Source organism: Sus scrofa, chromosome 6, assembly GCF_000003025.6.
Source record: "Sus scrofa isolate TJ Tabasco breed Duroc chromosome 6, Sscrofa11.1, whole genome shotgun sequence".
Lineage (NCBI taxonomy): Eukaryota > Metazoa > Chordata > Mammalia > Artiodactyla > Suidae > Sus > Sus scrofa.
The window spans coordinates 109397809-109425343 of NC_010448.4; the positions used below are offsets into that span (position 1 = coordinate 109397809).

Sequence of the window (27535 nt, forward strand, 5' to 3'; positions counted from 1 at the left end):
CTGGGGGCCCTCCCTCCCTTCCTTTCTTCTTTCTTTCTTTCCTTCCCTCCCTCTCTGTCCTCCTCCCTCCCTCCTCCTTCTGCCCATACTTATGGAATGTGCACCAGGCATGATGCTGAGCATGGAAATTCACAGATAACTAAGAGTCAGCCGTCTGAGCAGCTCAGGCACTAGTAAGGAGAGAATGATGATGCTGAGAGTCCAGAGTGCTGGGGAAGCCTGAGGGGCCTGCCCTGTCCCCCAGTCTTCCTGGGAGAAGGCTGCCTGTTGACACCTGCCTGGGCCATCTCCTGGCAATGGGAGCACGTGGTTTGGGCTGGGGAGAGGAAAGAGCTGCAAGATCAAATGAGTCCCACTCAACTGGAAACAGGCCACTCCCCAGCTGAGTGGCCATCACTTCTTGGGCCCCATTGTTCCCATTGGTACAGTAAAGGCCTTGGGTCAGTGGCTCTGCCCAGACCTTTTCCATTTTCCAAGATTTGGAGTGGATACAGTGGTGTGTGTTTGCCTCCATACTCACCCTGCCTCAGAATCTAGTACTCTGGGAACTTTTCTGGCAGTAGTTGGAAAATCTCGCTTGCTGAAACCCAGTTTCACAATTTCCTTGCTTCACTTTGTAAAGAGCCAGGGCATTTTATTTGCTACCCACTGCTTAATTGTGGTAACTCTCAGCACAATTAAGGTCTTATTGAGGAAGAAAAGGCTTTGATCACCTTTAACAACTCTTGGAAATCCCTCTAAGTGCCTCTGCTAATTCTCACCTCTTTTAATAGTGTGGGTATGTTCAGTCACCCCTGTCCCACCCTCTCACAGCCCCTGCCTATGGTTCCCCAGGCAGAGATGTTCACTGGCTTAATTACCTTGGAAGCTATTGTTAAAATAATATCTGCAATATCAATAGCATTGTGTGTCCAAGTGAAGCTTGTGGGGAGCGAGTAGTGCTGTGAGCACATAATTTGGAGCCTCATTCCCAGCCCAGAGCAGAAGGGCTTCTTCCATCTTGTGTTATGGAGACAGTGAGCATGAATCCAGTTCCGATTCTCAGCCCAGGGGATACCAGTGAAGATACTGGGGTTGGGGGCTGGAACGGGGAAGGGAGGGAGCTTGCCCTGTCAAGACTCTTGTGGTTCTTTCCGGGGCACAGAAGAGACTTGCTCACTTGATGTCAAGCCAGGGAAGATCATTGTAAGGGAGCAGCAAGCACTCTGCTCCCACACCCTGCCACCCTCACTCCTCTGTGTCTGCCTCCCGAAAACTGGGGTTCTGACTGAGTGGGGAGTTTGGTTTTTTTATTTTTTTGCTTTTTAGGGCTGCATCTGAGGCATATGGAGGTTCCCAGGCCAGGGGTTGAATCAGAGCTGCAGCTGCTGGTCTACTCTACAGCCACAGCAACTTGGGATCCTTAACCCAATGAGTGAGGCCAGGGATCGAACCCACGTCCTCATAGATAGTAGTCGGGTTTGTAATCACTGAGCCACAATGAGGACTCTCTGAGCGGGGAGTTTTAAAACATAGTACATGCACAGAAAAATGTGAGGAATAGTTAGAGCCAGCTGCCATTGAAGAGACAGTTTGGTACTCATAGTTCCCAAGCAGAGGGGCCATACCCTGCCACAGTGGGCCACACAGGGAGGAACAAAGTCTAGTCAGTGGGGCAGGAGGAAAGGAATTGCGGGCTGGCGAAGAGTGGCCAGGAGTGTGAGAACTGATAAAGGAGGTATTGGGGGTGTAGGCTGTGGGTTGCTTGGTTTGTATTTGAAAAGCACCTCTGGATAAGTTGTTTACTATCTCTAGGAGTTGGCTAATCCCGGGAGGAGCAGTCCCTCCAGGGTCAGCAAAGCCCCAGAGTTCAAAGCATAGAATGTGAAAAATAAAGGCATGGTCTTTGCTTGGGGACCTCATGGACCCACGCAGAGCACCAGGCCAGGGTCCTTGAGTCATCCGTTTTTCCTCTCCCCATCTCCCAGGCCCAATCCCTTATTAGGGATTATTTGGTATACTTTTTTTTTTTTTTTTTTTTTTGCCATGCCTGTGGCATATGGAAGTTCTCAGGCTAGGGACTGAACCCCAGCCATAGCAGTGACAATGTTGGATCCTTAACCCACTGAGCCATTGGGGAACTTCTATCCACTATTCATTTTGAATTGGTCCCTGCTCTCCATGTCCATTGCTCCTACCTGGTCCTAGTTGCCAGCATCGCTCATCTGGGCTGCAGTGATACATTCTCAACTGGTTTCTCTGCTTCTTTTTCATCCCTCTGTTGTCAGTCTCTACTTAGCAGCCAGAGGGATTTCATATCAGATGTTATCACTCATATATCACCTTGCTTAAAACTGTCCAGAGGTTTCCCATTACATTTGGAATGAAATCCAAACTCACTTCCATGGCCCCACCAGGCTCTGCTTGCTTTGTTTCTTCCTCCTCCCCCGTGCCCCAACCTCACAACCGCAACACATCTAGCACCCCCAGCCTTCTCTTCCTACTCCTCTGGTGGCTCCTCATTCTTCAGCTTTCAGCCTAAATGGTATCTCACATTTAGGTACCCACAAGAGACTGGTTCCCATAAAGATTGATCGCTTCATCTACGTGATACCTAAATGCCTCTCCCAACATATCCCTCAGACCACTGTGTCTGCTAATCATTAATTGTAATGGTTGTCATTTACTTATTTTTTGGATTACTAATAGACCAGCATAGGGGTTAGAAGCATAGTTCTGGGGTCAGAGGATCATAATTGAAGTCTGACTACACTGCTTATCAGCTCTTTGACTTCAGATTAGCTATTTAACCTCTTTGAGCCTCAGTGTTCCCGTCAGTAAAATGAGCGCAATAAGAGTACCTAGGGTGTGCCCACAATAAGCATACCCAAAAGGAAGTAACCACTTGTGAGGATGTGAGATAGTCCATGTGAAGTCCATAACACTCAGTGATTTGAAGATGAGCTTTTATCACCACTGAGATCCAGGCTCCATGAAAAGGGGAACATTTTGTTTTGCTCACTGTTTCCTCCCCAGTTCTTCAAGCTGCCTGGTTCATGGAGGGCTCCAAAAAGCACTTGCTGAGTAGTTGATGATTGGTCCTCTTTGGCAGTGTTTGGCTCGGGTGTAATCCTTGTCCTATTATGCCAGTTGGGTGAGCTTTGCCCTGCAAGTCAGAAAACACTGAAGGAGCGCTGTTGTCAGCAGGTGTGTAGGGGCTGCATTCTCTATGAGGGACAAGCCCCCATTCCAGAACTCAGGAGACTTGGCTTCTAGTTTTTGATCTGTCCTGAACATCTGTGCTCCCTTAGGAAGGCCACCCGATAAACTCTCTGGACTTTAGCTTTCAGATCTGCAAAAGAATGGATTGGGCCAGATGACGTCTAACACCACTTCCAACCCTGACACATTTTTCCTTTTTTAAAGAAATATCATGTACTATAAAATTTACCCAAAGTGTACAATTCAGTGTTTTTTAGTATATCCATGGAATTGTGCGGGGATCAACATAATCTAGAGTACTTTTACCACTGCCAAAAGAAATCCCACACCCGTTAGCAGTCATCCTCCTTTCCTTCCCTCAACAACACTTCCCTTGCCCCCTACAACCGCTAATCTATTTCTATAGATTCACCAATTCTGGGCATTTCATAAGTGGAATCATGTAATATGTAAACTTTTGTGACTGGCTTCTTTCATGTTGCATGTGTTCAAGGTTCATCCATGTTGTAGTATGTATCACTCATTCCTTTTTATACCTAAATAATATTCCATTGTATTATGTAATTTACTTACCCACTCATCAATTGATGGGCATTTGGATTGTTTTCATTTATTGGCTATTATCAATAATGCTGCTATGAGCAAAATTCATGTACAAGGTTTTGTGTGGATGTATATCTTTCATTTCTCTTGGCAATGAACCTAAGGGTAGAATTACTGAGTGTTACAGGAACTCAAACATTTTGAGGAACTGTCAAACTCTTTCCAAAGTGACAGCACCATTTTATATTGTCACCAGCAATTTGTGAGGGTTCCAGTTTCTTCACATCCTCAACCAAACTTGTTATCCTATCTCTTTTTGATTATAGCCATCCTGGTGGGTATGAAGTGGTATTTCAATGTTGTCTTAATTTGCCTTTCTCTGATAACTAATCTTTTTTCTTGTGCTTATTGGTCATTTATAAACTTAAGAGAAATGTCTGTTCGGATCCTTTGCTTACTACTTTGAGTTACTTATTTTTTTCTTATTGAGTTGTAAGAATTCTTTGTATGTTCTGGATACAAGGCCTTTATCAGATATAGGATCTGCAATTGTTTTCTCTCATTCTGTGGGTCATTTTTTACTTTCTTGATGGTATCATTTGTAGCACAAAAATTTTCAGTTTTGACGAAGTCCAACTTACGTATTTTTTTTGTTGTTGTTTTTCCGGTGGCATAAAAATGTTTTATGATATCTAGACATTGTGTTATTCAGGTTAAAATATGTCATCCAATTTAATTTTCCCGACAAACTTCTGCGAAAGGTGTTACCGTCTCCATTTTCCAGAGTATGACTTTGAACTCAGGGATGTGCATTAAGTTGCTTGGTTTGAACCGACTATCCAGTGCAAAACTTGGTCTGGTCAAACATTTATTTTCTACTTGTCTTAGCTCCACCACTAAAATATGAGATCTTCCTTTCCATACATATGAAAGTAGCTACTCAACAATTTCACTTTGATGTGTTTACTCTGATGGATGAGCGTGGTCTGAGGAGGAGAATCCAGGGTCACTGTACTGACAGTGACTTGAAGGACAAGGAAGGGCCCCTTGGTGGGAAGAGAAAGCCTATCTCACCACCTTCGAAAGAAAAACAGAGTTATTTGACTCTATTCTGTTCTGCCACAGGGGTCAAATGTTATGCTAGAGATGAGGGTAAAACCTGCCAGTGTGTGTTGTTTTTTGTAAGAAAAAAATCTAGATGAGAAGCTAAAATGATGAATGTTATTTTCACTGAGGTCCTACTGTATAGCACAGGGAACTATAGCTAATCTCTTGAGATAGCCCATGATGAAAGATAATATAAGAAAAAAAATGTAATATATATGTATGACTGGATGACTTTGATGTACAGCAGACATTGGCCTAACATTGTAAATCAGCTATACTAACTATAATAAATTTTTTCTTTTAAATAGAAAATTAGTTGAAACCCTCATTTTTTTCTGCTTCCAAGTTGGCCCCAGGCAAAACAGCATTTTTATGTCTCAAGACACATTGAAATTAGGGGGAGGCCAATGTAGCAAAGCAGCAGTGGGTGTGCTGTAGGTCAAGGTAGGGGGGTTTCAGGCACATGTGTTCCCAATCTACACCTCTCAAGCTGGTCCTCTGTGGGAGCGAGATGACCAAGAGAGAAGGGGCCGTGCGTGGAAAGCCCAGCATGAAAAACATGCCAGAGTTGCCTTCTTTTGGCAAGCACAGATGGTGCTGCCTTTCTCACTCTGTTCCTTGAATGTTGTGCCTTTTCCACCTTGGTTTGCACGGGAAGGGGAATCAGGGCAGGAGGAGGAGCTCAGGCTGGCCAGACTCTCTTGTACAGCTACTGTCTCTCCAAATGAAGAGCTAAAGTCACACCTGCTTTGCCCTCCTGCCCCTCTAACAGTGTACCCTTCTAGGGGCCAACCATCAAAATAATAGCCCAGGGATCTATGTTTCATTTGTAACCAACTGGGACACTGGAAAAAAGATTGTCCTCAAAGGTGCTATGCAAATTCTTCAGCTCAGGTGCCCCTTTATCTGTCCCCAAGAGGGGGCCCCCATATGGGTCCCTCCTGGAGTGGATGGGACCCTGAGGGATTCTCCAGTAAACTGTTATTAGTAATTCCCTTACCCAAGGTGAAACTAAAATTAAAAATTGGTAAAATTATAATTAATTAAAAAAAAAAACTCTTGCCAAATTCTGGTAAATGTTGGAGATAACACTCTCCACTTTAAACCCTACTCAGGGAATTCTCACTATTGTGCAGCTGGTTAAGGATCCTGTGTTGTCTCTGGGGTGGTTGCAGGTTCAATCCTTGACCCAGCACAGTGGGTTAAAGATCCTACACGGTGGGTGTAGGTTGCAGCTGCAGCTCGGATTTGATTCTTGGCCTGGGAGCTTTGATTGTTGTGGATGTGGCCATAAATAAACACCCCCTCCCCGAGGTCTCCCCCAAATCCCCCAAAACAACAAAACAAAGCAAAACAAAACAAAACAAAACCCTCAAACACCACTTAGAACCTGCAGATGGGATCTTGGAAAAACAGCAGAAGCTGGCTAAGGGTGAAAATTCTTACCAGAGTCAGCAGTCTGGGATCTCTGTCTAAAGTGCCTGTAGAGAGAGAGGAATAAAATATGTTTGTACCTTCCTTGGGGAATGCCTCTTGAATCCAAGCAGCAATTCAGTACTGCCAAAAATATTTGTTCCAGTTAAAACACTAGCAGGATACATAAAAGGATTTTTTTTAGGTAACTTTATGATCAAAAGTTGGTCAGAGATTGGAAGCTGATATTCATAGCCTGATAGGAATTTTTAAAAAGACTTCTCCCCTAAGAAAATTGAAGTTAATGTAATTGGATGGGTAGACCAACTTATGATGTCATTTATGTTAAAACTCAATTCCTTGAGGTATTGAAAGCAACTGCTCTCATCTTAACAAATCCTTGCAAAGCCAGAAATGTAACTCCAGAAACAATTCAAAGTCCTCCTTGGAGGAACTTACATTATTTCCCTGTATATATCCTTTGAGATTATGTAGCATATACAGCAAGGATAATATTTTAGCTGGTCTCTCTGGAAACTCTTATTTAGATCATCTCCAGTTCCTCAGAATAAAAGAAAAAAAAGTGAAGGAAGAGGCTTAAAAAAAAAAAAAACAAAAACTGTTGCATAGTTTCCATAAGATTTTTTTGTCAAGGACAAATACAAATCCTAAGTGTCTTCTCTACCAATATTAATATAAAAATCTTTAGTCATATGATCAGATAAACTTAACTTATTCCAACTGTAGGATAAATTATTTATAATCATGTTATTTATAACTAATGAATTTTACGTTATTGTACCTGTTTCATAGTTAAAATTTAAAAATGAAACTAAGGTCTCTATGTCTGTCTATATGTTTGCATGTATCTACATAAGTATGTTGTAGATGTGTAGTATTTTCTATCTTCCAATGGTATCACAAAATTAATTTGTAAAAGAGCACCATTTGATTGACTTAAACAGATGCTTATGTAAACTTAGTATTCACAAAAATTCTCAAAATTACAGTATTCATACCCTTATCCACAGGGGGATACATTCCAAGACCTCCAGTAGATGCATGAAGCCATGGGTAGTACTGAACCTTAGGTATACTGTTTTCCCCTGTACTCACATGTGGTAGTATATGCAGCAAATATATGTGGACAAAAGGATAATGTCCTGGGTGGGACAACATGAGATTTCACCATGCTACTCAGAATGGTGCACGATTTAAAATGCACAAATTGTTCATTGTAAATTTTCCATTTGCTATCTTTGGACTGAGGATGACCACAGGTAATTGAAATTGCAGAAAGTGAAACTGTGGATAAGGGGGAAGCTAACCTTATGCTTTTCAGGTTCATGTGATGTGGGGGAAGATATTCAGCATTAAAGCTAGTGTGAATTTGTTGTTGGCTTAATTAAAATAGACCTGTCTTAGAGTTATCAACATTAACTGTAAGGCAAACATACTACTTTTATTCTACCTGCATTTATTAGTCAAATTAATGTTACCAAATATGTCACCCAGAAAAATAGCTTTATACAATAAAATCTTTATAAGTAACCTAAGCCTAATTATTGAAAACAAGTAAAATATATGTAAGGAGGATAAAAAGGTTTTAGGTGAAGTTTTTAAACAGTTTCCCCCCATTTTTTTTAAACTTAAAGTTTTGCTAGGTTAAGTTGAATGGTGAGTCTAGTTAAATCCACTGACTATTCAGATTATTTCCAAATAAAATACTGGAACATTAATTACCAATTATAGGTTTATCTATTTTTGTTCATTTTACAGAGAAAGATATTTTTGACTTTTGGTAAACATGTTTTATGCCATGCTGAGAAATTTTCTATGAGAAAGCTTGTCTCCTGATGTTATGAAAAGTATTTATAAGTCTACTAATGTATAGAATGCTAATGTAAAAGACAGTTCATAATCGCTTACTTCTTAGTTTTCACTAGAAATTAGAGGTTTCTAAGGGCTAATATTTCTACTGTATATAATTAATACTGCTAGAAATAATAAGGAAAAGAAATTTTATGGGCTGTCAGGACTAGGTAAGATTGGAATTTAATTAAGTAAATGCATTTTAATGTCAAAATTAAGCTTGTGCAGAATTAATATTTGGCTTTTCTATGTTAAAAGGGCATTTTTTTCTTTTTCTTTTTAGGGTCGCACTTGCAGAATATGGAAGTTCCCAGGCTAGGGGTTGAAGCGGAGCTAAGCGGAGCTATGGCTGCTGACCTATACCACAGCCACAGCAATGCAGAATCTGAGCCACGACTTTGATCTACACCACAGCCCAGGGCAACACCAGATCCTTGACCTGCTGAGTGAGGCCAGGGATCAAACCTGCATCCTCATGGATACGAGTTGGGTTTGTTTCTGCTGGGCCACGATGGGAACTCCTAAGAGAACAAATTTTTTGGACTCTTGGTTTTCTCTTCATGATAAAATATTGTAAAAGGTTTTTTTTTTTATCTTTTAAGTAATCTGCTTAGAAAAAATAAAGATCTTGTATCTTGTCAAATTAATTACTCATGTTTCATGTTGTCTTTGTCAGGTTTTTGTTACTTAAGTAAACCTACTCCTCTTGATATTAAAGGAACTAAATTTAGCTCAGCACTATGTAAACTTCTGTAATTTCCTGTGAAGTCTTTAATTGTTCCATTGACTAAATAGATAACTAAGTATTATTTCAGAGTAACCAGTGATCCCATTTTACCAAGTGTTTTAAAATATTTTGATATTTTTGACAAACCTCCCCCAAATCAAATCCTATATGAAGTCTTTTTGACCTTGAACTAAATTTGGAATTTTCCAGAGGACCCCTGAAACATCTCAAAATATTTGTTCTCTTGCTTTATAAAAAGGGAGATAATAAACTAATTAGGCTTATTTGATGTGTGTAATTAGTGGTGAGCTTGGTCAAATAAAAAGTAATACTAAGCCTTCTTTATGTTATGTGTGTATATGTTGTTATTGTTCCAGAAATTGTGTAAAATTCCTGGACATGTGTTGGTATAATGTTATCAGTCATAATTCCAGTTATTATATTAAAATGTATATCACATAACAAAAATTCTTTGTCAATCCATTATGATGAACCATCATCAGGTCTTTAACAACAGGCATTTGTTATTTAAAGATAGTTATTATCTTAGTCTGATGCTTTATCAAAAGCATTGCCATAAAGTTGCCTCATCTTCAAAAAATTCTTGGAAAATTTTTTTGGTAAGTACGGTTTCTGATAATTTTAAAGCATAGAACTGAGCTGGGTAAGAATTTCCAGAACTAATGAAAAAACTGGATATCAATCAGAACAAGTAGTAATTACACGGGACTGAATGAATTCCTTAATGTTTTGTTTGTCCAAGATCTAAGGAATATTTTTCTCTTAAAGCTGAGTAGTTTGGTAAAATATACCTTTGTGAACAAAGGTGATGCATTTACTTCCCCCTCTACTTGATCCCTCCAATGTTTGGATGCTCTTGAGCATTCTTTTTATGGCAATATAGTAGTTATTTACTTAAGTTCAATAAAAATATGTTCTCCTTATAAAAGTATACAATTAGAAACATTGGCTATATTACTAAGCCTTTGACTGGAATATTGTATTTGAGTGAGATATGTGTAGACTCAGATACGATCAAACAGCTTTAAGGAACAGCTTGAACTTTGGCTTGGATTCCTGGCCTCAAGACACTTTTGAGAATTTTATCTGTGATTCCTTATAGAAAGTCCCAGCACAGTAGTCTTAAAAAGAGTTTATATATGGTCAACCGCTATTCTTATTGCACTTATGTAAATAACCAAGCCACATTTAATGCGAACAAATTAGTTTTACTGTGATGATCCTTGGAAATAAAGAAATGGGGATAATTGTAGAGAGAAGAATTATGTTCACAGCTTTGTCTATATTAGGTTATATTCCTTTTTGTTGTCTTGAAGTTTTGTTATATAACTGTAAGTTGGACTGGATCCCCGAAATCTACTTTCCTTAAATATTTGGCTACAACTCTCCAAACTAACATTTCCAGTATTCTCCCACACTTTTGACTTGCAGTCAGTAAGAACAAAGACTGCTCTTGAATCTCTCTGGAAGGAACTATACCAGGTCCTCCTCACTATCCAGATGGCAGCCTAACACCAGGGACTCAAGATTTGAGCACACATCTCACAGCCAAAGAAGGCTCCACCTGTAGAAGCTAGAGACATCTGGTCCTGTAGAAATGCTAGAGACCTCCAAATCAAATTAACTAGGAAGAGAAGTAGCTTATATTGAGGTAGACTGCTTCTTCCTACAATGCTGGATCAAGACTCTTACTTTAACTAAACATGAAATCTATTTTTCCCCTTCCCTTTCTTTACCTGGCCATTGATCTGGAACGATAATGCCATCACCCATATCTCCTAGGCCATCGCAAAGGGGCGGGGGGTAACTTTTCTGAGTGCTGGATTTGTCATCAAAAAACCCTGATCTGTCCATGATGCTAGAGACCCTTGTCCATATCCCTTTTACTGGTTAACAACCCCAAACCTGGGGAACTCAATTTTCAGGCTCTATACAAAGAAAGGGACACAAAGCAATAGTAACTACAATAAAACTGTGGCCATCTGACCCTTAAATTTTTACTGACCTCTATGTCACATTTCCAGTCCTGAGCCACAGATTGAAATGGGAATTATCCATTACCCAAGAGGCATTCATGATTCAAAATGAGCTCTCTTTGACAGATTCCTACTGCCCTGCTTAGGAGTAAATGTGAATGAGGATGTGGTCAGAAACCTCAGCTTGAAAATGCTACAGAATTCATTGTTAAAGCAATAGATCTAAAAAAAAAAAAAACCCTTAAACTCTGGCCGAAGTTGTTCTTGATTATCTTTCAGCTGAGCCAGGAAGTGTTTGTGCTTTGGCCAATACCACCTGCTACACACGGATTAATACTTCTGGAGAAGTAGAAACTCGGTTATATAAGATCACTGAGCAAACCTCTTGGCTTAAAATGGTGACTCTTTCAACAGGGTCTTTTATTTATTTATGTATTTATAGGGAGATTTTATTTTTTTATTAGTCAATGAATTTTATTACATTTGTAGAGCAATCATTACAGCCAAATTATAGCATTTCCATCCCAAACCCCCAGCATATCCCCCCGTCCCCCAACCTGTCTCATTTGGAAACCATAAGTTTTTTGTAGTCTGTGAGTCAGTATCTGTTCTGCAAAGAAGTTCATTGTGTCCTTTTTTTAGATTCCACATGTAAGTGATAGCATATGATATTGGTGTCTGACTGTCAACTTGACTTAGCATGATAATTTCTCGGTCCATCCATGTTGCTGCAAATGCCGTTATTTCTTTCCTTTTAATGTCTGAGTAATATCCCATTGTGTATATGTACCACATCTTCTTGATCCACTCCTCTGTCGATGGACATTTAGGTTGTTTCCCTGTCTTGGCTATTGTATTTAGTGCTACAATGAACATGGGAGTACATATATCTTTTTGAGTCCTGGTTTTCTCTGGATAGATACCCAGGAGTGGAATTGCTGGATCAGTTGGTAGTTCTAGTTTTAGTTTTCTGAGGAATCTCCATATCATTTTCCACAGTGGTTGTACCAATTTACATTCTCATCAGCAGTGTAATAGGGGTCCCTTTTCTCCATACCCTCTCCAGCACTTACTGTTTGTAGACTTTTTGATGATGGCCATTCTGCCCGGTGTAAGGTGGTACCTCATAGTGGTTTTGATTTGCATTTTTTCTAATAATGAGTGATTTTGAACATTTTTTTCATGTGTTTTTTGGCCACCTATATGTCTTTGGAGAATTGTCTGTTTAGGTCTTCTGCCCATTTTTTTATGGGGTTGTTTGTTTTTTTGGTATTGAGCTTCAGAAGGTATTTATAAATTTTGGAGATTAATCACTTGCCAGTCACTTCATTTGCAAATATTTTCTCCCATTGTGTGGGTTGTCTTTTTGTTTTGTTTAGGGTTTCCTTTGCTGTGTGGAACATTTTAAATTTAATTAAGTCCCATTTGTTTATTTTTGTTTTTATTGTCATTACTCTAGGAGGTGTATCTGAGAAGATGTTGCTATGGTTTAGGTCGGAGAGTGTTTGGTCTATATTTTTCTCTAAGAATTTTATAGTATCTGGTCTTATATTTAGGTCTTTAATCCATTTTGAGTTTATTTTTGTGTATGGTGTTGGGAAGTGTTCTAATTTCATTCTTTTACATGTGTCTGTCCAGTTTTCCCAGCACCACTTATTGAAGGGGCTGGCTTTTCTCCATTGTATATTCTTGCCTCCTTTGTCATTGGTTAGTTGACTATAGGTGTGTGGGTTTAATTCTGTGCTTTCCATCCTGTTCCACTGATCTATATTTCTGTCTTGGTTCTAGTACCACATAGTTTTGATGACTGTAGCTTTGTAGTATAGTCTGAAGTCATGGAACCTGATTCCTCCAGCTCCATTTTTCTTTTTCAGGATGTCTTTGGCTATTCTGGGTCTTTTGTGCTTCCAAACAAATTTTAAAATATTTTGTTTGAGTTCTGTGAAAAATGTCCTTGGTTATTTGATAGGGATTGCATTGAATCTGTAGATTGCCTTGGGTAGTGTAGTCATTTTGATAATATTGACTCTTCCAATATCCAAGAGCATGGTATATCTTTCCATCTGTTTGTGTCATCTTTGATTTCTTTCATCAGTGTCTTACAGTTTTTAGAGTACAGGTCTTTTGTCTCTGCGTAGGTTTACTCCTAGGTATTTTATTCTTTTGGATGCAATGGTAAACAGGATTGCTTCCCTAATTTCTCTTTATGATCTTTCATTGTTAGTATATAGAAATGCAGTCTATTTCTGTGTATTAATTTTATATCCCAACAGGGTCTTTTATTGATTTACTCAATTTTGATTGGTTTGGGTCTTGGGGACTATGGCTCCAGAGTACACTCCACATATTGGGAATCCTACTTATTATAATCATATAATCTCCCTGGTGCTTTGTGTTCTTTCAAAAGCCTTAAATGCACTTTTGGAGCTGCTCACTACCAAGCAAATGAGCTCCCTAAGACTGAAATGTCAGAAAAGGAATGAAGGGAATGATAGATTTAAAGATTATAAATCCAAGACCTTGACCTGTGAATATCACAGAGGTTAAGCAAAAGCACCATGATATATGGATACTACATGGAGGGTTGATAAAAGCTTCGAGAATATAGAGTGGTAGCTGAGAGTGGTGCTAATGCCTTAAATTTTGATCACATTTCTCAATTATGCTGAGAGTATGATCAAAGGGGGGAATTGTTAAACAAGAAACAGTATGCCCCAAATGGAGTCACTTGTGCTAAGCCCCATGTCAGTAAACCAAGGCTTGTTAGGCAACCTAATTGCATTTATAACCTCCCCCAGGAATGTAGTCTTAATTGGTCAGTCTGGAATTGTCTGATCAGCATCAGTGAGGTAATATGACCCATAGCCCCCTTCAGTCTCCCATAGGTAGGTTCCTAAGCCTGAAACCATTCACTCTTTCCCTTCTTCTGCCTATAAAATACTTCCATTCTGTACAACTCCTCTGAGCTCTTTCTACTTGCTAGATGGTGTGCTGCTCAATTCATAAATTGTTCAGTAAAGCCGGTTGGACCTTAAAATTTTTTTTTTTGTTGAATATTTGTTATTTAACAGTTGACAGATTCACTCACCTGCTAAGTACTATGCACCTTCTTGGTAGTGGAGGGACCATGATAGACAGGATAGAGACCTATCATCTGAGAGTGGAGATTCTAGGAATACAGGAAAAAGGGGGTTAATCAGTGAAATAGCTTACAGGAGAGAATTTAGCATTTTCTTCTCTGGAGGACAGACTCTATCTTGAGGCATTTAATAATGAGGTTGTCTTAGTTTAGAAAATAGAAAAGGAGTAGACTCTGGAAAGGTAATTTTTTAAAAAGGGAGGTTAAAGAAAAGGGCTCTGAAATACCAAAAATATAACAAGTGCATAGTCTATTGTCATTAAGAAGGGAGACTAAACTGGCAGGGGATTATTTTTTCAATGGTTCTCCGGGAAGAAATAGTGTGGAGAAACTGAAAATCACGCAATTAGGAGAGCAGGAGTTTTGGCATCTTGCTTGAAGCCTGCTGAGCTGTAAGGCATGTGACTGAAGGTCAAGGAGGGTATGCAAGTAGATATGGATTAATAAACACACTGGAGTGTCTTACTGAGATAGTAATATTTGGATTATAAAGCACTTTTAAAAACTATTTGAGCCCATGATTAATTGAGGCTCACAAATTTCAAGCAGTGAAATGTGTTTTACTGCAATTGCTATTAAGAACTATCAGCTATCCGATTCCTTGATTTCCCTAGTGAATTTTATAATCTAAATTAAACAGAGAATGGTATAAATTTTCCCTTTTTTGGGTAGCTGATTAAAACCAATTTCACCTCAATATACTATTACATAGTAGTTATATCTGACTCTATGGAACAATTTATTATGTATCTGATTACTTCTAGTATTTTTATGAATTGATCATAAGCCAATTTGAAAACTTACTGATCTAAAATAAGTTTGGTAATAACAGAATATACTGCCTGTAAGAATTATTAATGAAATAAATCAGGATGCATGGAAATTAGCATCTCTCACTGTATAAATTATGTTGTCATGAGACTGTAAATCACTGTCTGTGACATATTTCTAGCTCCAGATGTAATCTGTGGTACTGGCTTTATTACTGATTCATAACTATTCCTGAATAAGGGGAACTATTTTCTGAACAGACTCTTCCTTAAAATTTTTTAAAAAGAACAAAAAGAGAAACACGAATATGAAGAGTTTATTACCTATATGTAATTTCAAAAATATTTTAAAATGCCACTATTTTTATTAAAATAGCTTTACTTTACTGAGAAGAATATATGCCATTTTAGGTGTGCCAAAAGTTTGGGAATGGAGATTTTCTTAGGTTTCTCAAGAAAAGAAAATCCTTGTATACAATTCATCATTAAAAACTTGTGATGGGGAAGAAAAAAAAAGAGCATATCTTTTTTCCCTATAACCACAACTGTCTTCTTGCATTACAGACAGAAACTAAACAGAGGGGAAACCAAAGAAAAAGAGTGCTTCAGGATTTTTTTTCCCCTGAAATCACAACTTGAGAAACAAAATCAAACCTTCTCAGAGGAAATGGGGACTATTTGCTTTGACCCTCCCCTTCTCTGTCCCAGTGCCTCTCTCCATCCTGCAGGAGAGGGTGACATCCCTTTCTTCTAAGTTTCCCAGCAATTTTTGAGGGTCCAGGGAAGAATTTTTATTCTATGTGCAAAAATCAGTTGGATTAACTTTACGAAGTGCCTGTGACAAACCACAGCTCAGTGGGAAGTGGATAATTAGGGGCTATGGGTTTTGGGGGGTATGTGTGGCTTAATTTCCCTTTGCCCCTTAGTTCAACCTCCATAAAGTCCAGGACCCCTTGTTCTCTTGCTAGTATCCCTGAAGGGCTGCTGTTTCCCACCTCCCAATTGCCTCTGAATATACAACAGTCTAAACAATGGCTACCTTGACTTTCCAGTTCACTGTGCTTTACACATTCTAGTGATTTCTTCATAGGGGTCAGTGGTGGAAGCTTCAGGTCATGTGGACACTTTTGGAGGTCCAGGCTTCTAGTGCTTGGCAGTGATCTCTGCTGCTGGCAGCCATTTTGCCCCACCAGTTCTTTAAAATTCTTTCTTCTTAGGACATGATCCTTGTGCTGTGTGACAGTTACCATTTCTCTCTATGTGTATATGTCTCCCCATCTTCAACTGTGCATTGCCGTGTCTACTATAGAAAGGAATCTGAATTTATGCAGGTAGCTGCGTTCAGGCCATGCATCTAAACAATAATATGTTACCCAGCGGTGTATGGGTATAGTGGATGGGGTTAATGATGGGAATGCTGAAAACAGGCTAAGGAATGTGTTCTGGGGTGGGTGGGAGGACAGGGAGGTGCCTGGAAGCCAGGAATATGACTTTAAGAAAACGGAACTCTGTCAGGAGATTAGGTGGCCAGGGAGGAGTGATCTACAATGCGTAATCAATTGAAAACAGCAATTGGACAAAGACCAACAGAGCGCTTTCGTGTTTAGCAAATAAATGTAAAAATGAGTCGTGAAAGGACTGTTTATAGAAATGGAAGAAAACAGACATTGCCATGAAAGTTGAGAGAGCACAACGTTTGGATAAAATAGAGGACTAGGAAATGGGGTTTTCATGGTGTAGACATGACTATTCTGTACCTGCATATGGACCCAAATAAGAAGAGACCCCTATCCTTCCAAAAATTGACTCCTAGCTCTTCTCCTGTATTATAGGGTACTCTCTTAGTGACTGTTTAAATTTTAACTTTTTCCATGAAAATATTATTTAGAGAAAACATATTAGCCTAAAATGACCTTAATTAATGGTAGATTTACGTCTGTAAATGTTACTTAATAAAAATATACATAATGTTATACACATTATTTCATAAGATAGATACATAAATTTATACATAAATAATACATTTTGCTATCTATCCAATAACTTAATGTAATATAATTTAGTGATCACTCCTGGAAATACTCTTTTATTTAAAAGTAAGCATCAGGTCCTTATGTATTTGATATTTAGAACACGACCAACCAAATACTGTTCTAAGCAGTGGGGACAGATGATAAAATGACAAGATTTTTTCCCCTTATGGGGAACATAGAGTCTTGGAAGATGAGTTCTGTGGAGAAAAATGAAACAGGTGGAAAATGGAGCTGATGGCAGAAGGTGTAATTTAGAAATGGTGGTTAAGGAAAGTCTTGCTGAGAAGGGACATTGGAGCAGAGACCTGAATGAAGTGATGTCACAATTGTAAGTTTTGAATGGTGTTGTAAAAAGTCTTTAAAAGGCCACTTAAAAGGCTGTGCAGTCAATGGCTATGTCATGGAGATCACAAATATGTACCACAACAGGGACAAGAAGTTATGACAGATGTAATGATTAGTTTTGTACCAAGGCTACTTGTGCCCTAAATTGAAATTTTGGAGACAGCATGAAATCTGGTTTCAGAAATATTCAGCCGGGTTAGGTAACCCCAAAGGATGTTCTCATGATAGAGGTTACATTGATGTGGAAGGTACACATGAAGAGCCTGACAAAATTGTTTCATGGCGTGTGTTATGGATTGAATGTCTGTGTCCTCTATGTATTTATATGTCGAAATGCTAACCCCCAAGGTGATGGTATTAGGAGGAGGAGCCTTTGGGAGGTAGTAAGGTCCTGAGGGTGGAGCCCTCAGAGCAGGATTAGTGTTCTCATAACAAGGGACATGAGAACTTGGCCCTCTTCCATCTTCCGCGAGAAGACGACCATCTGCAAACTGGGAGGAAGGCCCTTTGAACTGTCAGCACCTTGATCTTGGAGCTCCCAGCCTCTAGAACTGTGAAAAATAAATGTTGTTTAAGCTATGGTAATTTGTTATAGCAGCCCCAGATGACTAAGACAGTATGTGAGAATGGAAATAAGTCATTTCTCCAAATTGTTTTGTTTTGTTTTATTTTATTTTAATTAATTAATTAATTAATATATATATTTTGTCTTTTTGCCTTTTCCAGTGCTGCTTCCCGAGGCATATGGAGGTTCCCAGGCTAGGGGTCTAATCGGAGTTGTAGCCACTGGCCTAGGCCACAGCCACAGCCACAGCAATGAGGGATCTGAACCACGTCTGCGACCTACGCCACAGCTCACGGCAATGCTGGATCCTTAACCCACTGAGCAAGGCCAGGGATCGAACCTGCAACCTCATGGTTCCTAGTCGGATTCGTTAACCACTTATCCACGACGGGAACTCCTTCAAATTGTTTTATATAATAAGATCTTTAAGCTGACTAGGAACATAAATTTATAAATTATACATCAGATGTATACATTTTCTAGAGCAAGTAAATCCCTTAAAATTTGTACATTTAAGTTGGCCCTAACCTTTTCTTTTGGACCTTTTCATTGGAAAACCAGGAAATCCTCTTATTTGGGGGGTTGGCTTGTCTATGGATGTAGCAGATAGACCTTAGCCTGTGGACACATTACAGATGCCAACTTCCGTTTTCTCAAAATTGCTGCACAGAATTTAGCAAGAAGCAAGTGCCCCATGACTGTTTTTGGAATTCTGACTGAAGTGTCTGTCTCCCAGAACAGATTCCTTAGGCTGATTTGCACATTAAACCATCTGCTAGTGGAACACCTACCCCAGTTTTTCAGCAATGAAACTGCAAGCCTGTGGAGTAGCCAGAACATTTGTTCTCTGCTTGGTGTGAATGTGAATGAAGCAGAGTAGGACAATGTTGCAGGAAGCTTTGGTCTACTCCATTGCCCGGCTGGGTAGAGGGTGGATATAGGAATGAAACAAGTCTTCACATACTTTCGTCCTTGATGATAGTCCGACAAAGGCCCCACCCAGAATGGAGAGGGGACTCTGTAATATGATCAAGGGGTACCAACAGGCCCCTCAGACCTAATGTATCTTCTGTGCCAGTTTACCTAAGTGCTCGAAGTTTCCACCAAGAGGTGTCAGAGCCAATTTGGGGTCCAGCCATTCTGCTACCTGTTTAAACTCCCTTATTCAAAAGTCATATGGGATGGTCAAAGGGGGCTAGTTTGTTTTCCAGGCCAGCTATCTAGTAGTCTAGAGGAGCCCTACTGGAATGGGGTAAGCGGTGAATTAAGTGTGAATGGGCCTGGATGGAACCATAGTCTTGAGAGCTCTAGGAGGCCAACAGCAGATGGAGGACCCTAGGACTTTGAGGGGAAGCAGAAGCAAGCATTTATTTGGAAGGCAGAAGTCTAAGATGAACCACAATGACCTTTATTCTTGTATTATCTCTTCATGTTGAGTGTGAGCAGAATCTGAATAAGCTATCACTCCTGTGATTATATTACATTGTACAATAAAAGAAATTTTGCAGATATAATTAAGATTCCAAATCAGTTGACCTGAAGAGGGAGCTCATCCATGTGAACCTGATCACAGGAGCCCTTTCCATCTGGATCCAAGGTCAGAAGCAGTGGAGTCAGAGATTTAAAACATGAGAAGGTTTAATGTGCCGTAACTGGCTTGATAATGTGACTGGGGGCCCACGTGACAGGGAATGCAGACAGCTCCTGTGAGCCCCACTGACAGCTGGCAAGAAAACAGGAACCTCAGTCTTTCAAACACAGGATCTGAATCCTGTCAGTACCAAGAATAAGACTGAACCTGGATTTTCCCCTAGAAACTTCAGACAAAGACTCAGCCTGGTTGACGCATTGATTGCAGCCTTGGGAGTCCCTGAGCAGAGAACTCAGCTATCCCATACTTGACCTCTGACCCAGAGAACTGCAAGTTAATTAATGAGTGTTGTTTTAAGCCAGTAAATTTGTGGTAGTTTGTTATGTAGCAATAGAAAATGAATATATTTTGCTAATGTCCTTATTTTTCTGGATATGCACATTGCTATTATTTTCCTCCTTTTTAAGACAGTGCAGTCTGTGAGTAACATTTAGATAAAATCCTTACAGTTTGTGAATGGGGAAACTGAGGGTTGTGGGGATGCTTTTTTTCCTGTCTCCTTTCTTCACAGCAGCTATGTACAGGCCATGACATAAAATATGAGTTAGTTTTTTGTTGTTGTTTTTTTTTTTTTTCATTTGGTTTTGCATGCCATAGGGATCCCTATACTCCTGTGTATTACAACAGAAGCCAAATATAGGCACTAAATAGCACTTTTTGAAGCCCCTCTTATTGCCCTTTTTTCAATGTTTGGCTCTGTTTCCAAACATCACAGTGCTCATTTCAGCTCCGTTGCCCTGGATTTGAAGCCATCCATATTCACCTGAGAAAGAGCCCCACCCCATTAGGACCACATTGCCACTGTGTTGGAGCACAGTCCCCAACCTACACAGGTGTGAGTTGTGCCTTCTATCCTATTTATGGCCACATAAGAGTCTGGCATTTTCCAACCAATCTGTCCCCTTGAGGCCTCTTACCAGCCTCTTGAACCTGCACATTCTACACAATCTCCTAAGTAGCAACAGAGTAACAGAGGTTCCATTTTCTCCTTAGCCACTGACTAGTGAGAGAGGCAATGGGCCTGGTAGCATAAGGATATTATCGAATCAATGCTTTTGCTCAGGTTGTGCAACCCAAGCCCTGAGGCCCAGGGATTAAGCACCTGTTCAAGATCATCCCATAGACTCATCTCCTGAATTCTATGGCAACCCCTGGATGAGTATTCAGTCCATGTTAATTAATGACGATGACTGATCTGGGATTTTTAACTTCCCCAAACTGTGTATTCCAGTGTGAGTAAACTGTAAAATCCATATATTGAGACTGACACACATGTCCAGTCAATAAAGCTATTAAGGTCAATGAAGAAAATGGAATTGTAGAAGTTGGTTGATTCAACAGCTGCTCTGGATCATGGCTCAGCCTTGGGGCTCTCACACTCATACTTCACTCTTTTAGGAGAAGCAACAATGGATTGGAGTAACTGCTCTACTGTGTTGGCAACACTGTCAACCACAACCCAGGGAACTGGCTCTCATTCCAGACAATTGTCCTTCACCTGATAGTTTCACACACACACACACACACACACACATTCATGTATTATATGTATATAATGAGAAATGTGTATTTGGCCTCATCCCTGGCTCCTAGCATAGAACTCCTAAAACTCTTGTAATTTCCTGAGAAATGGGTGTGAGAAGAGCATCTTTTGTTATGCATAATTAGCCCCTTCTAACCATACCTGAGTTTATGTTAGTGAGGTGACTTTGGGTGGGCCCTCAGAGAGCTTAAGGATGGGGGTTGTCAGAGGAACTAGCCGTGTTATTATAGGAACATTCAGCTCCTCTCCTGGGCTGGAGATTGAGTTAGTCGCCAATGGCCAATGATTGAATCATTCATGCCAAAGTAATGGATCTCCATAAAATCCTCAATGTGCTTCAGACAACTTCCAGGTTGACAGATACAACTATGTGCTGGGAGGGTGAAATGCCTCAAACTCTGCAGGGACAGAAGTTTCTGTGCACGTGACCCTTCTGGACCTGGCCTTATGTAGCTCTTCATATGATGGTTCATTTGGATCTCTTATAATAAACCATTGAGAAAACGTAAAATGTTCCCTTAAGTTCTGTGAGCTCTTATAACTAATTATCAAACCAGTGCCTTGATTTATGGACAAGTGGGACAGAGAAGTATGGGTACCCTAGGGAGCCACTTCTTGTGATTGGCATCAGAAGGGGTGTGCAGCCTTGTGGGATTGGGTTTTTAACCTGTGGGGTCTATGCTAACTCTGGGTAGTTAGTGTCAGAATTGAATTAAATTGTAGGACAACCAGTTGGTGTCTTCAGAGAACTGGAGACCTGCTTGCTGTGGAAAACCCACACATTTAGTGTTGGAGGTGTCATGATTGGAAACATCGTATTGCATATACCCACATGTATGTACACACACACACTCATGTTGTATATGCCTACAGATTATACTGTTCAGGATAAATGACATTCACATATGCACCACTTTATTATGTAGTTAAATCTCCATCACATGGTACAAGTCAAATTAGAAGAATGTGAGATTTGCTCAGACATGGAGGAGGCCTAATCCTTTTTGCTCAGGTGTCGAATATTGGTTGATTGGGGCTGTGCTTTGTTGGGTGGATCTATTTCAAGTTATGGTCCTACTGGACTTGGCTCTTGGCTGTGAACTGGGCTTGAGTTTGCTTCATGAGTATTCACTCTGGGGCCCAGGCAGAGGGGCATCAGTGATCTGATGGGGGCAATGCAGAGGGGCAAGGGAGCAGTGGAAACATATGCTGCCTCTAAGGCCAGACTCAGAACTGGAGCCCCATTGTGTCTGCCCACATTTCATTGGATAAAGCAAGTCGTGTGACCAAGCAGAGGGGTGCAGGAATAAGCTCCTGCCTTGGAGAAGGAAGGCAGGGAGTAAATATTTTTGGACAGCAATCTAAGTTACCCCAGGAGGGAAGCTGAGTGTGTGTGCGCATATATATCCCTGCCTGTTTAAACACACCAGCCCCCACAAAGTCAGGGAAGTCTCTGAAGTGCTGAAAGACTTAGTGCTTGGACATCACACATACCTGGACAAGCCAATAAACAGACCCAAACAGTGTTCACCTGTTTTAGCACAAAAGCTTGCCTTGTATTAATTTCTTCTCTTTTTTTTCTGGCTTCTCCACATTAATTCAGGTCATTCTCTGTTAAAAAGTGAGACAAGACAGTGTTTCAGAGAAAAATGTTCTCTATGAAATATTTAAACATGGTTAAAACTACCAGCAAGATGGAGCTGAATGTTTTATGTGATAACTGGTGCTCAAATCTTGGTCCCCTTTAGGTAGGAAGGGAAGAATAGTGGTGGTAAAAAAAAACGTGTGCTCTGTGGTTATTACTCAATCACCTAGAGGAATTTTAGGTGGATTTTTTTCCCTACACCCAAAGCCAGACACCCATGCTGAGATATTGAGTTATCTCTGTTCAATGAGAGAAATGAAAGTTAGAGTTTTGAATACCTGTGACTCTGTTACCAAACTAGGGTTTCATTTCTTGTGTCTCAAAAGCCAGTACTTGAGAGATGAGTGTTGGCTGGAAAGGAAAAGTTGTTTTGTTCAGGAGGCTGGTGACCTGGGGAGAAGGTGGACTCATGTATAAAAACCAACTCTGAAGATTCTGTTTGACCATGAAAGCTTTTAATGGGAGAATCAGATGGGGAGAGGGGTCAGAGGCATCATCGTTTTCCACTGTGTGCACTTTCTTCTTGTTGGTAGGTGGTGAGGTAGCAAGGTGGTGCTCCAGGAATCTCGTGCTCAGCCTGAAGTCACCATCCTCCTTCTGGTTGTTGGTGATGGGGGTTAGTTCCAGCAGAAGAACTCGAGGAGGAACCAGGACCATGCCCCATGGATGCACTATTGTTTCTGGACTGCTCCTCCCTTGTTTATGATTTCCTCCCATCTCTGATTAGCAGCTGTTCGAATCTGCCTTTTGGAACTTGGGGAAGGTCAGAGAAGCTGAATGAAGCCTATTTTTCATGAACAGGAAACAAGGGACATACATAGGATTTGTACCAGGAGAGACCCCACAGGTTCCTGCTCCATTTCAACTCTAAGGAAAGGATTGAGGAAAGCCGTGTGTGTATTAATGTTTGAGGATCTACCATGGACTAGAACACTGGCTTAGAGACATAAAGTTTACCTAAGGACTCATGGTCAGAAAGAGGTAACCCAGGATTCAGATTCCAAAAGCCTATGTAATGGTGCTTCTTTCTACACCTCAGTGACTGGAAGCTCTCTGCTTATGGGGCCAGTTGTATTGACAGCTCATGTTTGTAACATTGACCTGATACTGACCTTTGTGCTCTTCAGAACTTCTACCAGTATTAATCAGCAATTCCTTGTCCCTGATGGCTCTTTAAAGATTCCTCCTTAATCTACTCCAGGCTAGTTCCTTCAGCGCCTTCTCAGATGACACGGCATTGGCTTTTAGTCACCCTGATTATCCTTTCACAGGTCAGCTCTAGCCTTTCATAGGTTGGAAAGAGCCAAAAGCCAGAAGAATCCTCACAGAGGGAGGCAAGCCTGCCTGCTTCATCTTGGTTCTAGCAGGACCAGGAAGGGTGGACAGCTCCTTGTCCCTCATGCTGCATAGATGTCCCCCAGGGGCAGGGGGCTGCATGTGCCCACAACCCATTGGACTCCAGCCCTTATTTGGATGCTCAACAGTTGAAACCATCAAGTCTGACACCACTTGCTTCTCGATGGCTATTTATTACTCAGATACTTACTATACCACTTAAGGGACACTGAAGAGGAAGGGAAAGCTGAGAGAGAACCTGAGTGATAGAATCCCCCACCTCACTCCCCACCCCCTGGAGTATGTGATGGGAGATCTTAACCAATTAGTCCGGGGACATCTCGAGAATATGGAATGTACCATTTGCACTGCTAAACAGTCTTGGTGTGGATTAAATATAGGTCCCATGCGGTGTGAAATTATGAATAAATATGCAAGATGTAGAACACAGGCAATTGAAAAGAAGGAAAATTGCACACTTCAAGGAAATGCACTGAGGAAATGGATTTGCTCTCTCACATACCACACACACACACTCTCTCTCTCTCTCTCTCTGTGGCTCAATATGCGCTGTATAACAATATCTTACCTTGTTTTGGCAAGAACTTTCCCCATTCCTCTTGGTGTTTCAGCCAGATCCACAGCTTTCCATTCACTTGAGCAGGTGACTGCTTTGAGCATCCAGTTTTGAAGAATTTTCTTTCTTCGTAAATGCAGGGATCAATACTTGGAAAGGGGATTTTGACAAAGCTCTACATTATGGGTCACCCCTGTCTCCAATTCGCAAGTTGAAGTCCTAAGCCCAGTACCTCAGCATGTGACCTTATTTGGGGATAGGGTCTTTCAGGGAGTATGGAGTTAAAACGAGGTCATTAGGTGGGGCCTTAATCCAGTATGACTGGAGTCCTGATAAAGAGAGGCGAGTAGGACACAGAGGCACACAGAGGGAAGATGATATAAGGAGACACAGGGAGAAGACGACTACCCACAAGTCAAGGACCGAGGCCTGGAACTGACTGTCGCCTTGTAGCCCTCAGAGGGACTAGCCCTGCCACCACCTTGAGTTCAGGCTTCTAGCCTCCAAAACTCTGAGACAGCACATTTCTGTTTAAACTTCCCAGTTGATGGAACTTTGTGGCAGTAGCCTGAGCCCATGAGTCTGCCCCATTCAGAACCACATATGTGTGCTAGATAAGAGGGGAAAAGGGGTTATTTGGGTAGAGTTTGATAATCTCACAATCTGTGTGGCCCTGACAGTGGCTCAGCTTGGGAGTGGAGTAGGGATAATTGATGAGGTGTTCCGCCTGGGTCATTGCACTGAGGGTTCAGTTTACTTCAAATATATAAAAATATCAATGATTAGCTCAAACGTAAAAATCATTCTATAATGAGGTAATTTTCATTAAATTTTTTTTTTTTTTTAATGGCCATACCCATACAGTATGGAAGTTCCCAGACTGGGGGAGAATTGGAGCTGTACCTGCCAGCCTACACCACAGCTCATGGCAATGTCACATCCTCAACCCACTAAGGATAGAACCTGCAACCTCATGGATACTGGTTGGGTTCGATACCCCTGCGCCACAACAGGAGCTCCCAATTTTCATTGTTAAAAAAGATTTTTTTTTTCATTTGGAATATCACAGTCTACACAAGCACGGTGGAGAGGCCCAAGTGAAAAGTGTTTTTTTTCTTGGTGCAATTCTCATTTACTTGGCCCTCCCCCAACCTGGGAGCTGCCCCCCCGCCCCAGCCCAGTTCTTTCACAGGGTCCTCTGACTGAAGAGAGCCCTAGGCCCTCTGAAAGCAGCCACTGTGAATTCCTTTGGGATTTAGTCGGGCTGTTTTCATTCTGCTCTCTGTTAAGATGAACTGCCAGTATGTGTTATGTCCAGACAACCACCTTGTGGAAACTCAGAAAAAGCTGCAAAATAGACTGGAGGTAATCTCCTTGAAGTGGCTTGTCGGGGCTTCTAAGGTCAGCGTGGAGGAGCTGGACTCCACGGCGCCCTGGAGATCTGAGTGGGGTTGCGGGGGTGCCGGGCGCCTGCCCCTGCCTGCCTCTGCACGCACTTGGAAATCACAAAAAGCCTTTCTGTCCACGGCAGCCTGTGAATTGGCTTTCATCATTGGCGCCAAAGACCCGGCGCTCTTAGGTAATAAAGGACACGAACATCAATCCCGAGGGAGAAGACTCCAGTTCCAGGATGTCCTTTTGTCCAGAAACAGCTGTGTGGAATTCAAGACTATCCAAGGATGGAAAGATCACAGGATCTCTTTCTTTCATTGTCTACTTGTTCGTCTGGGCACCACACTGTGCTTCTGCCATCAGCAGAGCTGCCCACCACAGTGAAGGCATGAGGCCTTAGGTTAAAGATTTATTCTTTTCTGCCGAGCCTCCAGCTGGTTGTTAACCCTCTCTTTACCTTTCTTTCATTAAAAATTTTTTTAAATTATTTTTTCTTGGGAAATATACATACAAAAAATTATATAAATCATACATGGATGATTTAAAGAGCAATAAAGCAACCAGTACCCATGCACCCAATTCTAACTTCAAGAATAAGTGCTTTCTTCTTTCAGGGATATTATAGTAACATTAGTGGAATCTTATTTCTCTTTGGGATGCAGTCTTTTGACTTGGCTGTGTTATCTAAGTCAAGCTATGAGGCTCAGAAGATAATAGGGTATGAGAATAATTAAACTTGGGTTTGAGATATATCCTCTCGCTGGTGTACCAAATATTAGCAAACAAAGGAATCACTACAGCAGATCTGTTGCATGAATGCATGTAACCCAATTAAAAAAAAATCTGTTTCAAAGTCTGTAAGGATGTAACTGTAGATTAAGATTCATCCATCCGTCATCCATCCAATATTTATTTGTAATTTATTAATTAAATGTATACTATATGCCTACTATGTGCTAGGCACTCAATAATAAATAGACCCAACAGGAGTGGGAAGAGGATAGGAAAAAGGGCCAAGAGCAGAGCTATCTTCTAGCCTGCTTCCTTCTCCCAAGTCAAGGATTCTTGGCCCTTTCCTCATGGACATGAGAAATATGGCTTTGTCCCAGTGGGCAGATTATATGTATCCAATTACAAAGTCAGCTGTTTCATTTCTTGGCTCTACCCAATTAGGACGTTTTGCCTTAGCTTCTCAGCTCTTCCACATCCCCTCCTCCACATTCTCCAACGTGATACCCACCTCGAAAAGTACTTTAACCCACGGTGCCCTCATGTGTTCCGGTGCTGCCTCTAAGTTGTAGCAGAGGAAAAGCTTCACTTTCAGCTGGGCCTGGGCAGGAAAGTGTATGAGCACAGTGACTCTATGCAGTGACAAGTCCAGGGAATGAGGTAACCGGCAAATCTTCTGCCCCAGGGAAGCTGGGGATGGGATCAGCCACAACTTAAGGGGCAAGGAGAGTGGAAGTGCATTGGGTATCATGAGCTCAGTTTTCCCTAGTTTACTGGTCCTCTCTGAGGGAAGAAAGGATGGGATAACATGCACTGATGTATGTATTATGTGTCGGATTCAGTGCTAGGCTTGATGTAATTTCATCCTCACAAATGTCCTCCTAGGGACTTCTTCCCATTTTACAGAAGAGAAAATGGAGGCTCCGAGCAGTTAAGTGTCATGACCAAGGC

At 40.9% G+C, this 27535-nt stretch overlaps 1 long non-coding RNA gene across 5 annotated transcripts in view; it reads left to right on the forward strand.

The window, feature by feature from the left end:
• Positions 1-27535, forward strand: part of LOC102159243 — a 331402-nt gene that overhangs the window by 57904 nt on the left and 245963 nt on the right. The window contains exon 3 of one of the 5 annotated variants that reach the window (XR_002345455.1): positions 23085-23746. The exons of 3 other annotated variants lie outside the window; for them this stretch is intronic. This is a non-coding gene — a long non-coding RNA (uncharacterized LOC102159243). Of the gene's footprint in view, positions 1-18448; positions 20814-23084; positions 23747-27535 lie in introns of those variants that run through there. One more of the 5 variants, XR_002345459.1, reaches the window with a different exon arrangement.